Consider the following 19327-nt stretch of genomic DNA (forward strand, 5'->3'; position numbering starts at 1 on the left):
CTTAAATATAAAGAAATTAACTATTCCTAATTGCTAAGACATATAAAAGGAACAAGTATTGACCTTTATCAAATGCTTTCTTTCCATCTATTAAGCTGATATTTAATTTGTCTTGTTTAAGTTTTGAATGAGGTACACTAAATTTGTAACTACTTTTTTCCTTGCTTCTGACTTTATTCATTATTTATTTGTTTATTTTTAATTATACTTTAAGTTCTGGGATACATGTGCAGAACGTGCAGCAGGCTTGCTTTTATGCTTTCATCTTTTTAAAACTGTTATACTCCTACTCCTCTTGTATCCTTCGCAGTGATAAAAACGAGTGTAATAGACTTGAAAAGGCAAGTGGCAATTTAAAAAAATAAAAGCCTTAAGTCAGGGCAAAGTTCTGTCTTAGCAACTGTAATAAATGTAAAACTGCTAACATATTCGAAGTGAAATTCTAGCAAAGGAAGACAAGCACAGAACTGTATTGGGTGAAAGCACAGACAAAGAATGGAAAAACTACAACAGGCATCAGCAAATGCCTTAAATAGCAGCAAAGAAAAATGGCATCCATTTACATTTACAGTCTAATGTAAACAGTTGAAGTGAACTGTGTGCTTAGTATTTTCAAGTTTATTAAAAGGGATATTGCCAAGATGTGTAAAAATAAACTTATCTTTAGCAGCCATTGTTATATAACATGATAGAATCTTTAGGCAACTGAGAAAGTTTCTGAAAAAGCTTAGTTAGCATTCACGTTGGGAAATATGTGATATAAATCTTAATTAGTCTATATCCTTGATTATATCAGTTAAATTTGTTTAAGTTTAATCAACAAAACTTTTATTTACAAATAACTGGATTCAAAGTAATCTGTGATTACTAGAGTAGTAACTCTATAAATCTTTTACATAAAAATTTGTAGATACTTGAGCAAGACTTCAATATACAATGTTAAAGAAACTGAACAAAAACTTTTTCCAATAACATAGATATATTAGAAGTATTATTGGAGAAATTGCTTGAACCCAGGAGGTGGAGGTTGCAGTGAGCTGAGATTGCACCACTGCACTCCAGCCTGGTGCCTGGTGATAGAGCAAGACTCAGTCTCAAAAAAGAAAAAAAAAAAAAAAAAAAAAAGAAAAGAAAAATATACCTTTTTGAACCTGTTCCTTTTTATAAGATAAAAAGGCTTTAATATAAATAATGCTTTCATATCAATATGACTCACGATACAAAAGAAGTTCTTTAAGCCAATAACTAAAAATACACATGAGTAACTCTGATGATGTATTTTTCCAGTTTCACAAAAAATATCAGTCAAGTCAGAGTAAAGGAGTTTATTACAAATTAAACCCAGTAAGTTTTCATTTGATGGAACAAGGACATGCTGAAGAAATTCTGTCACTGACTATTCTTATCTCTGTACATCTTCTGGTCTATTTTGCTATAGATCTGTCCTCTCTCTGGTACCACCCACTGGCCTGCTCCCAGTCCTACAAAGGCAGTATGAAGAAAAAGGTAAGTCCTAAACTAGACAGTCAACAATAACTGAAGGAAAATCTAGACACTACAGTAATATCATAACAGTAATTATTTTACACATGATTGAATGTTCACTATATTACTGTGTGCCAGTGCTTTACATGTATTAACTAATTTAATCTGTTTGTGTTAACATCACACTAAAAATGATTTACATTCAAAATATAAACAAGTCTCTAATCATCAGAATTACCTCCTTAAAAGTTGAAATTAAAAGAAATAGGTATATTAAATAAATTCTAATCATCTCCCATTACATTCTATGTAATAACTTAAATATAATGAGTTACCAGAATAATGAAACTCTATTCCTTTCTTCCCTTCTATGTATCTAGTTCTAATTATCAAGATAATTTATTATTCATATTTCAATTCATTTTCTTTATTTTATTTAATAATATCCTATAATAGCTAAATACATAGTTGTATATATGGTAAAAACATATAGTAAGCATAAAATGTTAGCAAGCATAAAATGTTAGCAATCTTATTTGAAGATTTAACAATACATCCTTGAACCAATGACCTCGTAATCGAAACCTTTTTTTTTTTTTTCCAATAATAAGACATATAGCCTAATTAAGGTTTTCCATCCAATCATGTCATTATTGGCTAAGGCATGTGCTAGTGAAAAAGTACCAGACCAAGAACATGGAGATATGATTTTAATTCTGATTTTGCCAATAACTCACTGTAAGGTTTTAGAAAAGGAAATTAACCAGTTTAGACCTCAGATTAATAATATGAACAAAGATAAGTTTAATCAGGCAATATAATTCTAAATTTTAATGAAAATACCTGAGAAATCATAAAGTACTCTGAGAATGTGTGAAGTCTGAATAGCATACAAAGCTCTAAAATCTATGAAACATATCCTTAGTTTAGGGAAATTTATCAGGAAAAAAAGGACATCATTTAAAACGTCATTGGAGAGCCTTGTCAAAAAAAAATTAGGCTCTCTAAATCATCTTGGAAAAGGCTGGTATAAAAATTTAAGATAAAAAATCACTGTTAAAAGTTATGGAGCTTATTAGGGTTTAACACTTTTTAAATTAATTTTAATTATTTAGTTCCATGAATGCTTAGTAGTAATAAGGAGTCCTTACATAACATGCTTACAACTATTTCCCAGACTTGATGCTTGTACTACCTTTAATTGTTAAGGACTTTCATAGTTGCTGGTCATGCCATATGGTACACTGTTGTTCACGTCGTCCTTGGTCAACAGTACAATAGTCACTTATAACACTCTTTTAACTAGAAAATGCCATATACTTTATAAAAATTAATTTTGACATATGTTACAAGAGTTTACTAAAGTAAAAGAAAACTAAGGTAAATATTATCTGTAGATTCTGAACTTCTGAAAAACGTATAATCTATCAGGTTGATGCTCAAAAAGCAAAATTCTCGTCTCTCTAGGAACCACTTTTTAAAATCAGGAGTGTAATTGATGTTCAGCATTGGGCTTCATTCCCCACCCCATCCCAAGTATATGTCAAAAAATTCTCTAGATAGTTTTGAGTCTTGAATTTTAATGTACTGCAAAGCTGTTGTAGAGTACGAAAAGTGCAGAATCCCCTTTAATCAATGTATCACAAACAATTTTGGAAGTGAAAGGGAAAAAACACAGTTCTTTAAATGATGCATGTAATGGCTCAAGAGGCTGTCACAGAAAAGATACCTGGAACCGGATCAGGAATTAAGTGGAACAGTTTGCTATCTGGACATCTCAACCTCAAAATAATAAAACCAGGTATCTGAAAAAGTCATATACATGCAAGACTACATTTAAAACAGCACTGCTAGTAATGGCTCTTGACCGAAAAATGGGAAAGCTACTAAAGGTTACATAAGTCAAAGAGGGTTCCATCTAATTATGAGAGAAATGAGCCATTTCAAAAGGCATTACTGATTGGAATGCAAATAAGTAACATTAAGGGATCTAGAAAATGAATCTGTAGTAGATTTTAGAAAAGAATCTTTTAGACACAGAAGAGGTAAGAACAATTCACTGGGAAAAAGATAAACAAAAAATGGACCACAAACTGCTTCTTCAGAACATCCAGCACAACTCATGTTGAATGGCATGCCAACGGTTAACTAAAATTCTGGGATATTTGTATAAAACTGTATCTCTTCTCCAGGGTTAAAGATGAAACCAAACCAAGACTACACTGCTGCCCTTCTTAGAGGAGCACAAAAATTGTTATAAATAGAACCTGCTCATGCTAGACCTTTAAAAATCATAGGAAAATGGACATACAGTTAAGACTATTATCTACGTTATACACTGACTTTTCTAGAAGCTACAGATTTCAGTTACAAATATCAAAGAAGGCTCAAATTTAGATTACGTGATTTTAGGCTGATAGAAATAAGCTACACCTTTTTCCTGCAAAAAGTGACACTAATTTTTATTTTAAAATTTAAATCACAAATTTAAAACAATAAATGTGATTGGTTCTGTTTCTGACTTTGGTACAAAATCAAAGAAGTATTTTTAACTTGCTGACTTTACCACCTCAGTTATTATATAAGAGATTATGACTAATTTCATTTCTAAAAACAGAACAAAAGGAAGAACTGCATTTTACCAGAAGCGGGAGGAGGAGGAAACATGAAGTAGATATAAATTCCTGACACTTAAAGTATTTTAACATTGAAATGGGATATTATACATAGATTATAGATTTTAAAATCTCATAAGAAATTTTAAATTGTCTGGGCTCTTATTTTTCTAGGATAAACTAGTACTATTTGATAAGAAGCTTAAAAGCTAGTACTATTTCAGGAGGACATCTGTTTGTGTATTCTTACAAAAATTAAATATAACAAACACATATTCTTAGGAATTCAGGTACATCAAAGGTAACAAGAGTACCAGAATATACATTAGTTCTAGAAATTGAAGAACTTAGAACTTTAATTTTAATCATGTAAAAACTCTTTTGAGATAAATTTTTATTAGATTAAAATGTAATAATATGTACTTTAATGTCACATAGTCCCTTGCACTTTATTAAGTCATGAAGTTTGGTGTGGAACTTCAATACGGTCATAGGTGGTTTTTGTTTGTTTTGTGGGTTTTGTTTTGTTTTGCAGGAAGTAGAGTAGAAAGGTTCTAAAGTTGGTGAGTGCAATAAAACTGACAATGAGGTCTTGTTAAAGAAATAGACCAAAGGGTTTTAATTCAGTCCCTAATCACTTTCCAATTGCAAGATCTTGAGCAAATTACCTATTTAAGTCTCAGTCCTTTAACTCACAATGGAAATGACCCTAACAACAGCTCTCACTAAGGTTGCTATGATGCTTACACAAAATGTATGTACGAAGCATTTAATTCTGTGTCAATAAATAGGACCTATTATTACGACCACAATTTCTTGTTACATTTGATCTGAAAACTTTAAGAATCCCCTGTGGTACAGGACTAACCAGAAAACTGACTCAGCCTTCCAGAACCTGAAATATGGCTATCTATCCTAGATTCAGGACTGAGAGCACTCAAGGGGGTACAGACAAACATGGCATCACTTTCTAGTCCTTCCTCCTATAATTTTCTTAAATATAAACTTAACCTAAGACATTTTAGATTTCTGATCTCTTCCACTGAATGCCATACAGCATTCTTTTTTTAAAAAAAGAAATTATACTTCAAACCATTATCATTAAGAGCAATGTATGCTTTTTTAAAAAGCTGACTATGAAAAAGCGCTCTAAATTCTGAAATTCCTCCATTTATGGTTTTGAAACAAAAAAAATGGTATCATTTAAGCATTAGTGCAGCAATCCTGGAAAGAAAAATGTTCAACTTCTTAATAGGGCTGATTTGTGATTCAGAGAAAATTCTGGTCTCCATGTTATTTTAATGAAACGCATTTATCACCTTTCATTAAGTCAAATACTTATAGAATACCACCTTAGTGGTAAAATCTCTAAGATGTAATACAAAATATTTTATGGATAGAGGTGGTTATTCTTACCAATAGCAATGAGGTGGGGGGGAAGCAACATACTTGAAGGGAAAAGGCCAGAAGGGTTACTTCCTTATGCAAACTTGAGGAGCCTCTTTATACAGTCTACTAAACTCTTTGAAGTATATTAGCACTGCTCATTTCCATTAATCAATAACTGAAATATCATTAACTCACCAGGAAAAAAATTAAAAATATGATATAAGCTGGCTGCTTAAGAAATAAAGGTAGGTTCTTTTAATCGTAAAAACTTTTGTTATATTAACCTCATGTATAGAAAACAAGACATAAGCTAACTGGAAATAGGAGGAAAAACGGTATTTCCTGAAACAGACCGGGAAAACAACATCTGTATTGTACAATCAGCAAAACCTACTTCAAAAAGAATCACCTCTCTACAGACATAAAAAATATTAATGTTCAACTGCAAGATTTCTAGATAATTAAATAACCATTCACCTAAGAGCAACCAAGGTAACATGTGCCCAAATATAATCTAAAAACAGTTTCAGTGAAATATTCTGAATGTTGTTTTGAGTCAAATATTTAAAGGACTGATCAAGATCTCCTTACCTCTTGTGGTACAAATTTTAGTATCAGTACTTAAAATTATTCCAAATGGCTGTATTTAGCAGTAGATTCATTAGGATATAACAGCTCTGCATTCCGTACACGAGCGTAGAAAATAAATCGTAATCACACTGGTTCCGACCTCACCACCACAGTCTAACTCCAAGTCAGGTCCCACATGACTGCCAGGTTCCAGCTGTTTTCAGGACCCCCTGCAGCAGCACTTTTCTTGGTCCTGTTTTCAGTCCAGTCCGTGGAGCCCAGCAAGCCAGCAAGTGTGTGGGAGAGCTCTGCCTCCCGGAGCTTAATCCTCCTCTCTCAGCACATACTGCTTTGCAACACCACAGAAACGCCCCAGCCTAAACTCACACTTGCAGAACAGGCTTCCCCAGAAGAGCTCCACCCATCAACACCAAACAGGTGAGCACTTCCTGCTCAGAAAACACCCGTATGAAATTGCTATTAAATTATGTCTTTTCTCTTTTAAAAAGTTAATTGCTATTCAGTTGTTTGCTGAGTAGGTGGGAGACAGTGTATCCAATAAAAATGATGGAACTTTAGGCTCCATTAAAATAAGAAAAGTAATTGATCAAGTAGGTAGTACTGCCAGTAAAAGGCTGAATCACTAAAACAACAGGACAGGCTGAGGAAACAAATCTTTTAATATCTTTGCTGATACTGAGCTAAGATTGTTATTCCACTAACACATTTTTTTAAAGTATCAATTTACAGAGTCTCTGTGTGAAAAACTGTAAGACAATCTCTTATGCAATTATTAGAGAAAAAAGTAAAAAAGGTTTCTTCAGAATGAGAAATCCAGAATTAAACAAGTTGTCCCAAATATAACCTTCTCCTTCATACACTGAACAGATGCTACATATGTAACTCTCCTTCATCCAAGGCACTTCGTTTCCTCTACCAAAAACATTCATTAGCAAAAGTGAAACTCTTTGGCAACTATTATCAAACTGGCATTCAATCTCAATTTGTGACTTTTTAAAGCTTTTAAGATTCTTTGTTAGTCATTTGCATAAATGCAATATAAATAATGAAGAGATTCAATACTCCTACTAAATAATAGTATTGAACTGTGTTAACCCAATTATTTATTTCCTGAAGAAGCAAATGAATTAGAAATATTGACACATTTTCTGTTCCAATGACTTTTTTCTAATATTACTATCAATTCTACCCTCAAATATTTTTAATTTACAAAATAATGTTATAGCACTTACTATGTGGCAGGCACAATCCTAAGTATTTAAAAATATTATTTATCCTAATCTTTTAAAAGCAGTTCTATTATTATCCCATCTTATAGATGAGAAAACTAAAGCAGAGAGATTAAGCAACTTGCCAAGGTCCTGTAATAGTAATTGGCAAGAGATGACATAGCCAAGGAGTATTTATCACGCACCATGCCAAAATCTTCTGCTGTTGACTGAATTTATTCTTTCCTTCCTCTTTGAACATAGTTCTGAATATCGCATTATTGATAAATAGTAGTCCACAAAAAAAAAAAAAAAAAAGGCAATGAATTGTCCAGGCACGGTGGCTCATGCCTGTAATCTCAGCATTTTGGGAGGTCAAGGCATGTGGATTACAAGGTCAGGAGTTCAAGACCAGCCTGACCAACAAGGTGAAATCCTGTATCTACTAAAAATACAAAAATTAGCCAGGCATGGTGGCGCACGCCTGTAATCCCAGCTACTCAGGAGGCAGGAGGCAAAGGTTGCAGTGAGCCGAGATCATGCCACTGCACTCCAGCCTGGGTGACGGAGCAAGACTACATCTCAAAAAACAAAACAAAACAAAACAAAAATAACAATGAATTTATGTAATTTTAAAATAAGAAAGACCATAGAGAATTTTGATATGTGGCAGGAACAAAACATGTTATTGTTACCAATGGAACATCTATGGATTTATGAGTTTAGTTGAATAGGAAACAAGGCTCTTAAAATTTACTCATAATGTAGAAGGCAAAGCCACTCTTCTTTTCTTTAATTTTAAATGAAAAACAACCCTCCCTCCCAACCTCTTCCTTAATACTAAAGACAGCAAGGGAGGGCAAGAGAAAGAGAAAAGAGAGAGAGGAAGAAAAGAGAGAAAGGAGAGAAGGAGGGATGAGGGAAGAGAGTGAGAAAAAAGAAAGTACATTATTTTTACTGTAGAAAAGCCATTTGGAAATACTCAGAACAATCCATAAGCCCATCTATTACATAACATATACATATCGATGTTTATATGTTTTGTAATATATGTATTTAGATTATTTTATCATTCATATGTAACATGTTATTTAATATATGTTACATATTGCTTAACATATATGTTATATATTATTTAACACATAAACATTGATAGGGATAACTATATTCCACAATTATTTGCCTGTGTGTGGGAGATTTACATAATTAATGACAGTAACTGTCATCTGAAACCTAAAAAGCTGTACTCTAATGCCATATAAGAATACATGGTAAGAAAATGAGTGCTGCAAAAGCTGGTGAATTTGGAGTAAGGTCTGCATCTAGTTAACCATACTGTAACTATGTTGTTTCCTGGTTTTGATAATGTACTACTATATGTTCCAACTGGGAGAAGTTGAGCGATGAGTCCAGGGGATCTCTCTGTACCATTTTTGCAACTTCCTCTGAGATGAATTATTTCAAAATAAAAATCATAACTGACTGAAAAGATGCTGTGTCATCTAGTGACTGTGTAGGAGAGGTCACTTTCTCTCACATTTAACAAACATGAGAGAGGTCTTTCTCTCATATTTATCAAAATGTATGGTGGCTATCCCCCCATGAAGGACTAGAATGTAACTGCATGGGTGGGAGAAGCAACAAGGAACCCACTGGAAAGGCAATGACTCCGTTCCAATCATTTTATCATAAAAATTACCTGAATGATTCAATCACTTCACAGTATGTCTGCAAATTCTGCCAGCTCCATGGCCAAAATATATCTAGAAGCAGATCACTTCTCACCACTTGCATAGCTACCATACTGGTCTAAGTTACCATCATCTCTCATCTGGCTCATTCTAACAGTCACTGCTAGCCCCTCTTCTTCTCCGTATCTCTGCCTTTCCTCTTGACATGGCAAGGAAAGTGATCCTTTTAACAAGATAAATTGAACCAAATAAAATCTGCTCAAAATCTTCCACTGCCTACGAACTAATTCTATATAAAAGCCAAAACCCCTACAGTGGCACCCAGGCCCCAGAGAAGATCTGATCCCTCTCCCCTCTTGACCTCATCTCATCTCTTCACCTACTGCTCTAGCCAACCTGGCCTTTCTGCTGACCCATTACCAAGCCTGACACACATTCCACTTGGTATCATTACACTTGTTGTTCCATCCTTGGAAAGCTCTTCCTCCAGATACATGCAGATCTCCTCTCCTCATCTCCTTCAGGTCTTTGTTCAAAAGTAGCCTTCTAATGAGCCCTTCCTAGACCACCCTACCCTCCCTTGAAAATTATAATCCCACATGAGCCACATCCCAGCATTTCCTAGTCTTGGTACCTCTTTCTCAGCTTTATTTCTCTTCACAGCACTTATCTATCGTACGATATAGTTTACTTATTTATTTACCTCTCTCCTTCTTGTCACATGTGAATACAAACATCAAAATGGCAGAATTTCTGTCTGCTGTGTTCACTGGTTTAGCCATAGCACTTAGTATGCACTCAATAAATTCTTGAATGAATGAATGAATATTGAAAATGGCCGAAAGTAGAAAAGCCTCGTTACTTGGGGCAAGAAAAAGACTGATTAGGGGGCTACGCCCAGCATTGACTAAAGGGCATATGGGGTTTAGAAAACACTTTTGGTAACTATAATGAAAACTGTTCATGTTATAATTATCAATCAAGAACTGTTTAGGAGCAGCCATATAAAAGATGCAAATTACTACAAAATACATTTCTCAACAGCAAAACCATGTAGGCGGAGAAAAAAAAATAAATAGAAAGTGAAGTATCAAACTCAAAATGAGAGAAATGAATGTGCTCTCAGGTGAACTGAATGTAAATTCAAGTTTGTCAAAGAGTGGCCTAGGGAACCTTCACACAAAAAAATGGTAAGTCAGTCACAGGCCAAGGAAGAAGGAAGCCCAGAGTATCTTGGGAGGAGAGTAAGGAAACACGTTAGTGAAGCTGAATATGGCTAGGAAATAGGGAAAAAAATGGCTACAAAGATAAGTTAGCTCTGCTATTTGTGAAACACCTTACAGTCTACACTAAAAATTTTGTATGTAATTCTGGCATAGAAGGAGGAATTCACCCAATTTTCTCAAGAGTTACAGGATGAAAGTTGTACTCTACTATTTTAATTTGGTAGTAAATATTAGGATAGATTAATTCAGCAGGCACTAGTTGTGTAACCACGGCACACATAGCCTGGGGAAGAGACGAAGATGAATGGCATTCTTGCCACTTGTGAAGAAAGTGCAATTTAGTGAATATGTGAAATAACTACTATTAAATTTGCACTGGCGGTAGAGAGGAGATGGGATTAGGGAGAGGTGGGTCAGGGAAGCTTTCATGGAAGAAGTGGATTCTGGCCCAAGTCTTGAAATACAAGGATTTCAACTGGTCAAAATGGGGACGGTATTTCAGGCTGTAGGAACAGCAGAAGCAAAGTGAAAGCTAAGAAACCACGTGCCATGTTCAGAAAACACAAGCAGATTCCAGTCAAGTACACAGGGAGAAATACTATACTAGGAAAATGGAAAGGGCGAATGGCTAGAAATGCTACAATATAATAAAATTTGGAGATATGTTTTATACATGGAAAGGAAAAATTAAAAGAGTTTTTACTTAAAAGTGGCATTAGGAAGGATGATGACTGAAAACAAAACCAGAAAATAAGCTAGTTTTTTTCCTATAAGCAATTCTCTTTATCCCCAATTTAGCCCATCTTTTGCCCTAATTTCTGTTCTGTTTATATAGGCCTTATAAAAATGCAAATACATTTTATTTACCCCTATTATAATAAAAGCAAAAATATATATATTTTTCTTTTGACACAGAGAGAAAAGTCTTTACATCTATTCAATGTTCTACAGTGGGCAGAATTCTGGGTTTTGAATTAACTAATTGAACACAAGTTAGTTAATTCAAACCAAGTGTGTGGCACAGTGCCTGGCACACAGTCAGGACTATGTAAGTGCTGGTTGTGATAACTATGCGGTGTCAGGAGATTTCGGTAAATCCTAGTTGTGAAGCCTTATGCAAGTGTCTTAAGCCTCCAGCTGCTCTACTGGTTAAAAAAGGGTAGGGAGAGGAGGGATGGAAATACATTCCCTATCCCTAGTACCTCACAGATTGTCCTCAGATTCAAGTGCAATTTAAACAATGGAAACATAAATATCAATAAACCCTAAAGCACTTTATAAATACACAGTATTATAACTTTTCTGTTTTTCCCTGATACAGAAAATATTTTTCCCTGATACTCTCAATAGTGAGAAAATTTTTCCCTGATACTCTCAAGAGTGAGAAAATATTACCTTGATCTATCACATGCAATGTATTCGGGGAGAAAGCTTCCCAAAGCACTCTAGCATTTTAGTACTCCTTTGACTTTTATATCAGTGCCTCCTAGGGTAGGGATTTTAATAACCTCATTCTGAAACATTTAAGCACTTGTTCAATGGGAAGCATATTCAGTGCAACACTCCAAAAAGAATAAATAAAAACCTGGACCTCTTTTAGTTGATAAGTGTGTAGTTAACTCTTACTAAAGTGACATGCAAAGAAACATGGCTACAAAAGAGCAAAAAGTATTGGAAACTGAAAAAAGAAAGAAAATAGAAACAATCCAGGAGCAAGCAAGTGAAAATTTAAAACAAAACAACTGTAATTAGGCACAACTTTAAGTAAAATAACATAAAAAGCAAGATACTAGAGGACCGGTTTTCTACAAACTACAAAAAAATTTTTTTTTAATTTCAAAACTATCCTACAAATCCAGGCTGACTTGTTACCTAATAAATTTCTTAAATAAATATAAGGATTACATCAGAGATATTTAATTACTATGTCTTCCCTCAAAGTGAAAGCCTAACTCTTCCAAAGGTACTGAGTTATCCCAATTGATTGTACCCATGTCAGTTACAGATCTATTTCCCTGTCCTACTCTTTCCTGTCTTCTCACACATGCGCTTGACTAGTCTTAAACGAAAAAAAAAAAAAAAAAAAAAAATTAAAGCCTCAGCTTTAATGTGTATCTATTAACCAAAAAAAAAGTTATCTTCAAGAAGTCACGAATTTGTAATGCAAATTCTTAGACCATCCAAAGAAGCTTCTTCCCCCACCATGGTGTGAAAACTATTGTAATTAATTTGTTTCAGTCATGTACTATGATATAGTTAAGATATTTGTCCCCACCCAAATCTCATGTTCAATTGTAATCTCCAATGCTGCAGGAAGTCCAGGGCTAGTGGGAGTTGTTTTGGTCATGGGGGCAGATCCCTCATGGTTTACAGCTATCCTTGCTTAGTGAATACTCATGAGATCCGGTTGTATAAGTATGTGGCACTCTCTGCCACTCTCTCTTGCTCCTACTCCTGCCGTGAAGTGTCTGCTCCCACTTCGCTTTCCACCGTAAGTAAAAGCTACCTGAGGCCTTCCCAGAAGCCGAGCAGATGCAAGTGTCATGTTTCCTGTAGTCTGCAAAACTGTGAGCCAATTAAACCTATTTTCTTTATAAATTACCTAGTTGCAGGTATTTACAGAAACACAAGAATAGAAATAACACAACTGTGATATCTAGGCATGTAAATTTATATCAAAAAATAGTATTTAAATAAGTATCTATATAAATTAAATCTAGTTTCTGACACTCACAAATGTAAATAACATAGTAAATAAACATAAATCAATAAATAACAGTTGCCATTTATTAAGTATCCAGGGGTCTTAAGTACCTTAACCCTAATCTTTGAAATAATAATCTTGCCTCACTTTGTGGCCTAGGGATTAAACCCAAGGTTGCCTGAGCTTTTGTCCCTTTAACCTTGCTGCTTTTCATACAGGTATATAAATTAAACATCTGCATTAAATCTAGTGTCACAAGTGTCCATTTTATGGGTTGGATGCATTAAGAAGGATCTTGGAAATTACCTATTTGGATAGAGTAGAGTTAACAGGAGATTACAATCTATTTCTTCATGTTTTAGAAAATAATACATGCTCATTGTGATAGGGACAGGAGAAAGGAAAATACTGGATAGAAGAGGGTGGTCTCTGGCAAGGGCTACACCCTCAAGCCTGGACCCACAGTCCAAAGTGGGAACATGCATTCCTGTTTTTCCCCTCAATTGTTGCCTTTTCCAAAACCACCTTGGCCTGCCCCACCCCTACATCCTGTGCCCATAAAAACCCCAGGCCTTGCCAGCAGAGTGGTAGAGGGGCAGAGAAGGAAAGAAACAGCCAGGCATTCAAAGGAAACAGCCTGACTTCAGAGGGATAGCTTGACAACAGGACTTTGGAGAAGAGTTCGGCCAAGGAGGGCCAAACTCCAGGGAAAGACCGCCTTCTCACTCTATCCCCTTTCCAGCTTCCCATTCTTCTGAGAGCCACTTGTACAGCTCAATAAAATCCTCCACATTTACCACCCTTCAATTCATTTGCATGTCCTGATTCTTCCTGAACACCAGACAAAAACTTGGCTACAGGTGCAAGAGGCTGTCACACTGACTGTCCACTAAGTTAACACTTAAGCTATCCACGGACCACAAAGCTAGAAGAGCACACTGTAACATATTCCCTCTGAGGTTCCAGGGGTCATGGGCAACCCCTAGACACTGCCGTGGGCCTGCACAGAGTACTGCTCCTACTGGTTGCCCAGAAGTGCTCATCTTAGCCTTTGTACCTACTCACTTGTGTGCTCCCCCTGACCTGTGAGTCCTATGAAGGGGCCAGGGAAACGACCCCATTTCTATTATGAAAAAGTTAAATAATACAGAAGAAAATGGAGAAAAAAATGAAATGTTTCTTACCATCTCCATAATTTCATTCCCCTTTCCAGTTAGGTATATAGCCTTCTAGATCATCTTTTTAAGAATTTACAATGAGATTTTACTGTTCTGTAATTTGTCTTTTCATTTAATAATACATCAGAGAAAAAATTCACTGGCTTAGTATATAGGCCTCTATGTCTTACTTTCTGGTGGTTGCAAAGTATTTTACAGTACAAAAAGAACCAAAAGTACCAAAAGTATTTTTGAAAATATTATTTCCAACATTTGTGTATTAAAGCAATGCTGCAAAGAACATTCATCTGGATGGGAGCAATATTTTTTAAAAATGCAAAGTGACCAATTCAAAAATGGCAAGAGACTTAAATAGGCATTAATTCAGATAAAATATACAATGGGCAATAAGCACACAAAAAGATGTTCAATATCATGACATTTCTGTGTATTTGCTACCTAGATCAACAGAATATTAGCAGTACTCCAGAATCCTCTCTTCTGCCCATCCCAATCACTGATTTCCTCTTTCCTCTTCAAAGGTAGTTGCTATCCTAAGGTCTAATACCACAGAGCAGTCTTCAACTCTTAGGATTTTGAAGTCTGCATATGTATATATAAAACTTGATAGTATAAGTGTGTATACCAGGACTTTTAATACTACTTTCTGAGAGAGTCAATCATGTTGCAAATAGTTTTAACTCAACATTTTTATTGGTGTAGAGGAATTTATTGTATATATTCATTTATTCATTCCACCATGTATACAGCCATAAGTTTTGCCAGTTTTTAACAAACGGAAACCAAGCTGCTATGAACATTCCTACAAATGTCTTAGTCTGTGTACATGAATCTCTATAAACATCTAAAAGTGAAACTGCTGGGTTACAGGGTATATGTGTATCAACTTCAATAGATAATGCCAGACAATGATTGTCTCAAATTTTACTTCCACCATCAGCATATGAGAATTCCTATTAGTTTATATCCCTGCCAACCTTAGATATTGTCACACTTAAATTTTAATTATTCAGGCCTGGCATGGTGACTCATAACTATAATCCTAGCACTCTGAGAGGCTGAGGCGGACAGATCATGAGGTCAGGATATCAAGGTCCTGGTCAACATGGTGAAACCCTGTCTCTACTAAAATACAAAAAATTAGCTGGGCATGGTGGCATGTACCTATAATCCCAGCCACTCGAGAGGCTGAGGCAGGAGGATTGCTTGAACCTGGGAGGCAGAGATTGCAGTGACCCAAGATTGTGCCACTGCACTCCAGCCTGGTGACAGAGCAAGACAGTATCTCAAAAAACAATTTTTTAAATTATTCTGGTGAGTAGGTACTGAAGAGTCAAAAGGCTTCAATCTACATTTCCCTAAAGATTCTTTAGAAGTCCTTTGGATATGCATTCTGCAAATATCTTCGCACAGTGTAATATGCCCTTTCACTATCTTAATGGCCTATTATGGTAAAGTTCTTCCTTTTAATTGTTTACTTATTAAGCTTTTCAGTTACAGTTAATACTTTATGTCTAACCCAAGGTCATAAAGATATTCTATGGTATTATCTTCTAAAAGTTTTATTGTTTCATCTTTCACATAGAGATTTGTAATTCTCCTGGGATGGATCTTTGTGTATGGGGTTAAAAAACGGTCAGGCTTCTCTTTTTTTGTATTCGGATGTCCAGTTGACTCAGTACTCTTTATTCAAATGATTGTTCTTTTGAAACTGCCCTGCAATGCCACCTCTGTCATAAATCAAGTATCTATACAGACATGGGTTTGTTTCTGGACTCTACTCTGTTCCATTGATCTATTGGTCTATCTGTGCATCTATACCAACGTCTTAGTGAAGCTTTCACAATGTATCTTCAACATCTATTACAGTAAGTTTCCCACATTTTTATTCTTCTGAATTGTCTTGGGTATTCTTGGCTCTGTATGTCCATAGACATTTTAGAATCAGTCATTAATTTCTACAAAAATCCCAACTCAAAGCTTGGGCATTTTTCAGCAACTCTGTCTTAATGAGTTCTGACCTCCAATTTTTGTTCCCCTAGCCCTATGACGACCTCCTCTACTCCACCAGCAGCTATCCTAGGGGAATAATGTCCCCATATGTTGGGGTCGCCCTCCAGATTTCCTTCTGTTTCCTCTTAGCACAATAATTGCTTACAGTTTTATTAACTCGCTAATGCTTCAAAAATGTATTTTTATAACTCTGTTAAAAATTTTTAACTATCCTCAGAGGGAAGATTGTCTAAATCACTAGTCTTTTATTTCCAGATGTTAATGCCTCAAAAATAATTTCTACTTTTCTTCTTGATTTTCCATTTCTCCCACTCTTTCCCTCTTCTCGCTTCTATCCCTTACCCCTCCTCTTTCTTTCTTTCTGGTGGAAAAGGTGGATGATGTGAAAGATGGGTAATTCCAGCATAGCAATTATTTTTAAAAGACCATCTACGTTTTATGCTAGAAAAATGAGAACTGAAGAACTTGTTAGGGGGCTTAAGAGAAGACTGACTACACATAGCAGAGTGAAGAATCACTGAACTTGATGATAGAACAACCAATTATCCAAGCTGAAAACAAAAAAAAAGAGAGAAAAAGAAAACAGGAGATCGTGCCACTGCACTCCAGCCTGGGTGACAGAGCGAGATTGTCTCAAAAAAACAAAAAAGAAAAAAAAGAAAAAGAAAGAAAACAGAGTTAAAAAAAAAAAAAAAAAAGAAAGAAAGAACGGAGTCCAAGATCTGTGAGACAATATCAAATAATGTAACTGATGTGTAAAGGAGAGGAGAAAGAGAATTGGAAAAAAGAAATATCTTTAGAGAGAATAGCTATTAACATAAAAACTTTAAGAAAGGTATCAATAAATAGTTCCTCAGTGACTTCTAAGAAAAATAAACACAAAGAAAAACATGTGCTTTACCTTCCGCTTTTCCCCACCTCGACCTCATCGTCCACCATATCATGCCCTATGGTGACTGAACAAAATGGCAATTTCTTACAGACAAGCTTCCATCTTTTTTGTTTCTTCTTCTGTCTCTCCCTCAAACTCTTACCTTCTTTTTCCTAAGGTACCATGGATACTGTCTATCTTGGTCAGGACATGGTGACTAATTTTATTTCTGTATACACAAATAATTGAACATATTAAGAATATTTAAGAACAAATTCAAAGATAAAATTTTTCTTATGTTACCCTTGTTGTGTAATATAGGGAACTTTAAATTTCCAGTCTCAAACTACAGCAGTATGTTTAAGACTTGGCATCTAACAGTGACAGATGGCAATGTTAAAAATAAATAGAACATTCAAGTTGTTTATACCGTAGGCAAAGACAGTTTTAAAGTGTGAAACAAGCCCAAGGCTGACAGAATTTATGTCATACTTTTCAAAATGTATTAAGAATGCACATTTTGGCCAGGTGCAGTGGTTCATGCCTGTAATTCCAGCACTTTGGGAGGCCAAAGTGGTCAGATCACTTGAGGTCAAGAGTTTGAGACCAGCCTGGCCAACATGATGAAACCCCATCTCTACTAAAAAATACAAAAATTAACTGGGTGTGGTGTCATGCGCCTGTAATCCCAGCTACTTGGGAGGCAGAGACAGGAGAATCACTTGAACCCAGGAGGCGGAGGTTGCAGTGAGCCAGGATCACACCACTGCGCTCCAGCCTGGGCAACAGAGCAAGACTGTCTCAAAAAAAAAAAAAAAAAAAAAAAAAAAAAAAAAAGCACATTGCCTTATGCCAACTCTGTAATGCTGCTGACAAAAGACAAGATACTAGTTTTTGAAGGTATGCTAGGTTTTTTTTTTTTTTTTTTTTGGTCGTTAATAATTTAGAAACAAAAATGCCATACCAGTCTACAAATACAAACCTATTTTCCAGAACTATCAATAACTGATTAACTTTCCCAATGCTACATGGTTCTGGAGGTTATCCCTATTTGAAGTGTCACTTTTCCATTCAAAACATGAGAAAGTACTTGATTGATAACAGTTTATTTTAATGCCAATATTACGCTACATTTTAAAAACATAGTTTATAGTACATCTGAGTCAACACTATCAGATGAGACATAATAACTAACCTAAGTTAAGCTTACACCACAGAAAGATGGATAAAAATAATGTGCAAGAAATCAAAATATATGTTTGATGCTGAATTTTAGTAACTTAAAAATAATGCCCACAAAAACCCACAATAATCTCAATACATGAATACAAGCCTTTGGAAAAATTCCTACACTCTTTTTATGAACACTTAACACAAAAAACACAGAAGGGAACTTTCTCAACCTTGATAAAGGACACCTATGAAACTCCCATAGCTAATACCTTACTTAACTGTAAAAGACTAGATGCATTCCCCTAAGATGATGCTTGCACTTGAGATTTACATGCAACATTGTATTAAGAGGTTCTCACAAGGACAACTGGGCAAGAAAAATAAAAAGGCATCCAGATTGGAAGGGAAGAAGTAAGAAGTTGCTACTGTGGATGACATAATCTTGTACATAGAAAATCGCAAGGAATCCACTACAAAACTATTAGAACTAAGAAATGTTTCAACAAGTCTTCAAGAAATAACATCAATATACAAAAATTATATTCCTATGGACTTGCCATGAAGAATAAGAAAATTAAACTTTGAAATTCCCTGTACGATAGCATCAAAAAGAATTGAATATTTATAAAGAAATTCAACAAAAGATATGTAAAACTTACTGTGAAAATTACAAAATACTGAAATAAATTAAAGAATGTCTAAACTGGCTGGGCCTATTGGCTCATGTCTATAATCCCAGCACTTTTGGAGGCTCACGCAGGAGGATCACTTAAAGCCGGCCAGCAGTTCAGGAACAGCCCACACAACAGAGTGAGACATTGCTACAAAAAACTAAAAAGCTAGCCTGGCACAGTGGCACATGCCAGCAGTCCTAGCTACTCAGGAGGCTGAGATGGAAAGATGCCTTGAGACCAAAAGTTTGAGGAGTTGTGAACTACAGTCACACCATCACACTCTAACCTGGGCAACAGAACAAGACCCTGTCTCTTAAAAAAAAAAAAAAAGATTAAAAATACAAAAGAATAGTTAAATAAATGGAAAAACATCCTAGGTTCAGGGATTGGAAGGCTTAATATCATTAATAATATTTCCCAAGTTGACCTACAGATTCAGTATATTCTCTATCAGAATTCCATCCTAATGTAGAAACTGACAAGCTGATTCTAAAACCATATGGAATTGC

General features: G+C 35.2%; 1 protein-coding gene across 11 annotated transcripts in view; it reads right to left on the minus strand.

Moving 5' to 3' along the window:
* ARHGAP32 (Rho GTPase activating protein 32) overlaps positions 1-19327 on the minus strand; it is a 298214-nt gene that overhangs the window by 56916 nt on the left and 221971 nt on the right. The window contains exon 1 of one of the 11 annotated variants that reach the window (XM_074400861.1): positions 6081-17762. The exons of the other annotated variants lie outside the window; for them this stretch is intronic. The gene's annotated coding sequence lies outside the window, so the exon portion shown is untranslated. Of the gene's footprint in view, positions 1-6080; positions 17763-19327 lie in introns of those variants that run through there. 11 annotated transcript variants of the gene reach the window in all.

Source organism: Saimiri boliviensis, chromosome 6 (assembly GCF_048565385.1).
Source record: "Saimiri boliviensis isolate mSaiBol1 chromosome 6, mSaiBol1.pri, whole genome shotgun sequence".
Classification (NCBI taxonomy): Eukaryota; Metazoa; Chordata; class Mammalia; order Primates; family Cebidae; genus Saimiri; species Saimiri boliviensis.